This window comes from Oryctolagus cuniculus, chromosome 13, assembly GCF_051225735.1.
Source record: "Oryctolagus cuniculus isolate XC-2025 breed Fujian yellow rabbit chromosome 13, ASM5122573v1, whole genome shotgun sequence".
Taxonomy (NCBI): Eukaryota; Metazoa; Chordata; class Mammalia; order Lagomorpha; family Leporidae; genus Oryctolagus; species Oryctolagus cuniculus.
The window spans coordinates 79,108,664-79,116,806 of record NC_142879.1 but is presented as its reverse complement, the minus strand read 5'-3'; positions in this window follow the sequence as shown (position 1 = coordinate 79,116,806).

Sequence of the window (8,143 nt, the reverse complement as noted above, 5' to 3'; positions counted from 1 at the left end):
TCACATCAAGATTCATTTTTAATTATTCTTATATACAGAAGATCAACATAGTATATACTAAGTAAATATTTCAACAGTCTGCACCCACACAGACACACAAAGTATAAAGTACTGTCTGAAGACTAGTTGCACCGTTAATTCTCATAGAACAACACATTAAGGAAAAAGATCCTACAAGGGGAGTAAGTGCACAGTGACTCCTGTTTTTTTTTTTTTAACTTTTATTTAATGAATATAAATTTCCAAAGTACAGCTTATGGATTACAATGGCTTCCCCCCCATAATGTCCCTCCCACCCACAACCCTCCCCTTTCCCGTTCCCTCTCCCCTTCCATTCACATCAAGATTCATTTTCATTTCTCTTTATATACAGAAGATCAGTTTAGCATACATTAAGTAAAGATTTCAACAGTTTTCTCCCACACAGAAACATAAAGTGAAAAATACTGTTTGAGTATTAGTTATAGCATTAAATCGCAATGTACAGCACACTAAGGACAAAGATCCTACATGAGGAGTAAGTGCACAGTGACTCCTGTTGTTGACACTCTTTTTTATGATGTCAGTGATCACACGAGCTCAAGTCATGAGCTACCAAGGCTATGGAAGCCTCTTGAGTTCACAAACTACGACCTTATTTAGACAAGGCTGTAATCAAAGTGCAAGTTCTCTCCTCCCTTCAGAGAAAGGTACCTCCTTCTTTGATGGCCTGTTCTGTCCACTGGGATCACACTCACAGAGATCTTTCATTTAGATCATTTTTTCCCAGAGTGTCTTGGCTTTCCATGCCTGAGAAACTCTCATGGGCTTTTTAGCCAGATCAGAATGCCTTAAGGCCTGAATCTGAGGTCAGAGTCCTATTCCAATAACATGTCTTTACTCTCCTTTTGAGCTCTAGCCTTATAGAATTTAAGCAAAAATACACTATAAACAAGAATAACAAGAAATATGCCTTCCTGCTATCTTTGGGTTTTTAAATTTATGATAGAATAATTGTGATGGGGCCAGCGCTGTGATATAATAGGTTAAGTGTCACTGGCAAGCCAAACGGGCACCGGTTCAAGTCCTGGTTGCTCTACTTTCAATCCATCCCCTCTGATATCTGGGAAAACAGTAAATGTTGGCTTAATTGCTTGGGCCCCTGTGCCCACATGGGAGACCTGGAAGAAGCTCCTTGCTTTGGACCTGCGCAGCTCTGGCTGTGGTGGCCATTTGACAGTCAACCAGCAGATGGAATACCTCTCTCTTTCTCTCCCACTCTGTCTATAGCCTTGACTCTGAAATAAATAAATAAATCATTAAAACAAAAGAAATAATTGTGATACTATATGAAAGAGATTAGTATAATGCAAAATTGCATATACTCAAAATTAGTCAATATGTTATAATTGGTAATGTTTTCTTGGTATGGAGAAAAATGAAGAATACACCAGGGAAATAATGCAAGGATACAGAGTGTCAGTTTATAATTCTTACTGCCTTTAAATATTATAATAGACATCGATTTTTCTCTTTGTATTCTCAGCAGTTCAGAAGACATGTAAATATGTAAACTATAGTAAAAGCCTTTAGACATTGAAGTCTGTTTTATCAATGACATACTTTTCAGTTCATAATTCAATATACAATGCTATGCATGATGGTCAGTGAGTAAATAATTAAAGAGAGTTAAGAAAAATGTTGTCAACTTCCTAGGAGTGATCTATGCCCCCTGAAATATATTAGTATTAAACAGTGTTCCGCTGTGTCCTTGTTCAAAAACAGAAAAAATACACTTCTCTTTTCATTGAGAATCTTCTATAAGACAGCACTGGGTGTCACCTTGCATTATTGAAAGACATAGTTAAGCCAGAGTAATATGTTTGAATTTCTTATTTTGCATGTTCTGCAGGTTAAGCTCCAGGTTAAGGTATATAATTTGAAAAAAAAAAACTGAGTATGACTACATTTACAATAAATTATGTACAAGTTACATTTGGAAACTAGAAAGGAAAGAATATTAATTTTTACTAACATGGTTGCTTCACAGCAATCCTTTCAATACACTAGAAATATGTTTATTGATTTTAAATTGTACATTTTTCTCATTTTAGTGCAGCTGGACACCCAAATTACTCATTTTCTGATGAATATTGACATGGAGGAATTTTTCATGAATTCTAAAAAATCTCCCGCATGTGGATGTGATACAGGAGATGTCTCAGATGCTGGTGATTGGACACATCTCTTCTGCTTGGCAATACACCCTCAGCTACAGCTACAACCACCGGGCATGAAGCGTGGACAGCAAATTTTTACCATTTTCAAACATAATTTTAAATGTTGTTTTATTAAAGATTCTTATTCACCACTGACTCCATTACTTCCATGGTTTGTTTCATTCTGACTCCTTAGTACTTAAAGTGATTTTCTCAGAAATTTGGAGACCTGTGGTGAGATATGGTAGCAGCTAGTCCATAGATGCGCCTGGGAATGAGGTGAAGGATTGTCAGCCTGTAGGACAGGTTAGCAAAGGTTTTCAGTGGTTGTTTATTCAGTGCATTCCAGAGAGAAAGAAACTCACTGCATAGAGCACAGAGGTGAGGCAGTGCTGCAAGGGTGACTGATGGTTCAGGGGTGCCCCTGCATCAGTTGTGGATCAGAGCTAGAGTACATGTGGGTATCTGGGATCCTTGGGGTAGGGTTAGGCGCAGGGTATGGGGTTGAGAGGAAAAGTCATGATGAGTCAGGTATGAGGAAGATGGAGAAAAAGGAAATCGAGCACATCTCTGCCTGGAAACATTGGCAACATTCTCTTATTAATATCGTCTTCCAAGAGAAGGTAACTTTCCACCTATTTCAGGTGTTGACGAAATGAGTTTCCCTAGAAAAATGTTAAATTCCTGGGGATGTACTGGTATAGAATATCAGAGAGAGAATAAGAAAGGAAGGAGGAAAGGTGGGGGCACAGGCTGGAGGGAGGGTCCAGTGGGAATTGACACTATGTCCCCGAATTTGTACATGTGAACCACATGACATTTGTTTATGTGATTCAAGGCTATCACAAAAGAAGAGAGTACATTGCTGCTTTCCTCAGTCACTTTGGCACAGGTGTCATGGAATATGATGCAGAAGACTTTACAAAACTCACTCTGCTGCTGATGTGGAAAGATTTTTGTTTTCTTGTACACATTGACCTGCCCCTGTTTTTCCCACGAGACCAGCCAACGCTCACATTTCAGTCCGTCTATCATTTCACCAACAGTGGACAGCTTTACTCCCAAGCCCCAAAAAATTATCCATACAGCCCTAGATGGGATGGAAATGAAATGGTCAAAAGAGCAAAGGCTTATTTCAAAACCTTCGTCCCTCAGTACCAGGAGGCAGCATTCGCCAATGGAAAGCTCTAGGAAACACCAGTCTTGAGAGCCTGCCGGCCAAACTGCTGTGTCCACATGCGTGTCAGCACATATGGCCGCTTCCTGGAAGCCTCTGGGAATGTCTTCACACAGCGCTGTGTTCGCGCAGCAGCTTTGCACACCCCAGACAGCCCCACGCCGCTGGGCCCGCACTCGAGCTGGCTGGCGACAGCCTGAGCCCTGAGCCCCTCACTCGGGTTGCCCCTCTTCCTTTCCTTCCTTCTGTTTCTTTGTTGGAAGAAATAAACTCACAAATCACAGTGAAAAACAACAACAACAACAACAACAACAAAAACCCTTTGACTATTAAAGAAATCCTCAAATAATAAGATGCCCCGGATATCAACTCCACATTTCTCAATATTTTAGGATTTAAAATAAATTTGAATTCTTTCATTTTATCCCTATAGAAGCCATAAACACCAAATTAAGCAAACTAAAATACATAAAACATCCTAAAACCATTATCATGTCAAGTATATTAAATCACTGAATAATACATAGAATGAACCAGGTTGTACAGATTTCTAAAAGTCTTTTGGAAAGTGTGTAAGTAATATAAGAAAGTATTTTAAATTTCAGTGTTTTCTTTTAGGTTTTAATTAGTTTTTAAGATTCAAAATAGTTTGTAGATATAATTTTTTTTTTTTTTTTTGACAGGCAGAGTGGACAGTGAGAGAGAGAGACAGAGAGAAAGGTCTTCCTTTTGCCGTTGGTTCACCCTCCAATGGCCGCCACGGCCAGCGCGCTGCGGCCGGCGCACCGCGCTGATCTGATGGCAGGAGCCAGGTGCTTCTCCTGGTCTCCCATGGGGTGCAGGGCCCAAGCACCTGGGCCTTCCTCCACTGCACTCCCTGGCCACAGCAGAGAGCTGGCCTGGAAGAGGGGCAACCGGGACAGAATCCGGCGCCCCAACCGGGACTAGAACCTGGTGTGCCGGCGCCGCTAGGCGGAGGATTAGCCTAGTGAGCCATGGCGCCGGCCTGTAGATATAAATTTAAGAAATAGTGATGATCCATCCCACCCTCCCTCAGTCTCTCTTCCTCCACCCCCCTTCATTTTATTTCTTTCACTTTTCATCCTTTCTTTTTTTCCTTTTGCTTTTTAATTAACATATTGAATTTATATTACAGTAACAAGGGTTTATGCTTCTCCAAATAAGAAGTTTAATGAGTAAAAAGAATAAAGACCCTAATTTAGTGGGAATATAGGCAATGGCTATAAATGTTAATTGACTGGAAAAATGACCATTTCACTCATATAAAGTAAATTTTCTTTTTTTTTTTTCAGTTCAGTTTTTTATTTCAATTCAAATCTCTAAAGGCTTTCTTGCAAGCAGATAGAGGGCATGGAAGAAATTAGGGAAAATCATCGACAATCACAGAGCAGGCAGTGACACCTGGACTCCTGCACAGAAGAGGTGCTTGCTCTGGCTTTCATGGCCCGGAGACACTTTGCAGAACTATCCAGATCAATAAAGTCGGTGTGATGAGATCTGCAGTGGTACTCATCTTCACCATTTTCCAGCCAGAGGCCTAGGGAGGCAACAGACAAGCTCACAAGGACAGCCGCCATTCCTTGGCATAAGTTGTGGCATTGCTGCAGCGCCAGTCCTCTCTGCTTGTATTTACAGCAGTAAGGATGCCATCATGAAAATGTTCTCAGAGTTTTTGGCTTGATGAATAGAGTCAAAATAGTAATGAGTGATAAACAGAAACAGCCTAATGTCACTCATAGTATTTCTTTTTTAAAAATTTTAAATTTTTTTATTTTTTTTAATTTTTTTAAACTTTTATTTAATGAATATAAATTTCCAAAGTATGGCTTATGGATTACAATGGCTTCCCCCTCATAACGTCCCTCCCACCTGCAACCCTCTCCTTTCCTACTCCCTCTCCCCTTCCATTCACATCAAGATTCATTTTCGATTCTCTTTATATACAGAAGATCAGTTTAGTATACATTAAGTAAAGATTTCAACAGTTTGCTCCCACACAGAAACATAAAGTGAAAAATAATAGATGATTTTTTAAATGATGATGAAATCAGATCAGACCTATTGTCATGTTTAATCCCAGTGAGAGTCAAGTTGGGAATTGATAATTTCTTCTTCTTTTTTTTTTTTTTTTTTTTTTTTTTTACAGAAGATCAGTTTAGTATACATTAAGTAAAGATTTCAACAGTTTGCACCCCCATAGAAACACAAAGTGAAATATACTGTTTGAGTAATCGTTATAGCATTAAGTCTCAATGTACAGCACATTAAGGACAGAGATCCTACATGAGGAGTAAGTGCACAGTGACTCCTGTTGTTGACTTTACAAATTGACACTCCTGTTTATGGCATTAGTAATCTCCCTATGCACCAGTCATGAGTTTCCAAGGCTATGGAAGCCCCTTGAATTCTCTGACTCTTATCTTGTTTAGACAAGGTCATAGTCAAAGTGGAGGTTCTCTCCTCCCTTCAGAGAAAGGTAACTCCTTCTTTGAAGACCTGTTCTTTCCACTGGGATCTCACTCACAGAGATCTTTCATTTAGGGTTTTTTTTTGTTTTTTTTTTTTTTTTTTTTTTTTTTTTGCCAGAGTGTCTTGGCTTTCCATGCCTGAAATACTCTCATGGGCTTTTCAGCTGGATCCGAGTGCCTTTAGGGCTGATTCTGAGGCCAGAGTGCTGTTTAGGACATCCGCCATTCTATGAGTCTGCTGAGTATCTCGCTTCCCATGTTGAATCACTCTCCCCTTTATTTATTCTATCAGTTAGTATTAGCAGGTACTAGACTTGTTTATGTGCTCCCTTTTTCTCTTAGTCCTTTCATTATGATCAATTGTGAGCTGAAATCGATCACTTGGACTAGTGAGATGGCATTGGTACATGCCACCTTGATGGGATTGAATTGGAATCCCCTGGTATGTTTCTAACTCTACCATTTGGGGCAAGTCAGCTTGAGCATGTCCCAAATTGTACATCTCTTCCCTCTCTTATCCCCACTCTTATGTTTAACAGGGATCACATTTCAGTTAAATTTCAACACTTAAGAATAACTGTGTATTAATTACAGAATTAAACCAGTCATATTAAGTAGAACAGACAAAAAAATACTAAGAGGGATAATGTATTAAGTTGTTCATTAACAGTCAGGGTAAATTTTCAAGTAATCACAGATCATTAAAACTGTAGTAGTGTAACATTCTTTTTTAAAAAGATTTATTTATCTATTTGAGTTATAGAGAAGGAGAGATACAGGGAGAGAGAGAGAGAGAATATTTTCCATTCCATGGTTCACTCTCCAGATGGTCGCAACTGCCAGGGCTAGGTCAGGCAGAAGCCAGGAACCAGGAGCTTCTTCCAGGTCTCCCATAGGGGCCCAAGCACTTGGGTCATCTGCTGCTGTTTTTCCCAGGCCATTAGCAGGGAGCTGAATCAGAAGTGGAATACATATGAGATGCCCATATGAGATGCCAGCATTGTAGGTGGCAGCTTTACTGGCTACACTACAATGCAGGCCACAGTGTAACATTATTAAACAGCAGTTTGACAAAGATATAAAATAAATTTTTAGAAAACTATATTTGCAACAATACTGATAGATACAGGCATTTTCTTTTTTCTTAGTCTTTCTCTTTCTCTCTATTTCTCTTTCTTTCTTTTAAAATCTTAGTTCCTATATATAAGGGAGAACATGTGATATTTGTCTTTCTTTGTCTGGCTTGTTTCAGTCAACAAGTCCTTCAGTTGCATCCATTAGGATGCAAATGATAGCATTTCATTTTTTATTGCTGAATAATAATTATTGTGTGCATAAAGCACATTTTCTTTATTCATCCATCTGATGATGGACACCATGGTTGATTCTATAGTTTGGCTATGGGAAACAGTGGTGCTATGAACATGCTGATGTATGTAACTTTTTGTGACAACATTTTCATGTACTTACCGGGTAGTACCGGGGTCAATGGCTGACATGGCAAATATATTTTCTAGTTTGTTTCTTTTTTTAAAGATGTATGTATTTTTTTGAGAGGCACTGTAACAAACATAGGAAGAGACAGAGGGAGAGGTCTTCCAACTGCTGGTTCATTTCCAAATGGCTGCAATGGCCGGAGCTGGGCCCATCTGAAGCCAGGAGCAAGGAGCTGCTTCTGGCTCTCTCACATGGCTGCAGGGGCCAAGGGCCTGGGCCACCTACCACTGCTTTCTCAGGCGATAGGCGAGAGCTGGGTCAGAAGAGGAGCAACCAAGACAGGAACTGGGGCACATATGGGATGCCGACGCCACAGGTGGAACAAATACACTTTTAAGAGTATAATGATACTTTCCACCCTACTTCCCTCTATCCCTCAATCCCTCCAGAACCTCACCAGCATTTATTATTTTATAATTTATTTTGGGGTAGTATTCATTCGCACTGAATGTGCGGTAATACCACTTTCTGGTTTCATCCAGCAGTGCACACCTAGGTTGATTCTGTATCTTCACTATTGTAAACATTGCTGAAATTAACATGACAGTGCATGTTAGATATCTGCCCAGAATTGGGATATCTGAGTCATATGGTAGATCTTTTTTCATATTTTGAGGAACTGCCATTCTGTTCTCCGTAACAGTTACATTGATTTGCAATCAAACTAACAGCGTGTAGTTTCCCTATTCTTCACATCTTCACCGGCATGTCTTATTTTTCATCATTTTTGTAGCTGTTTGAATGGGACTGTCTTACAAGTTCTTTTTCATCTAGAACATTGT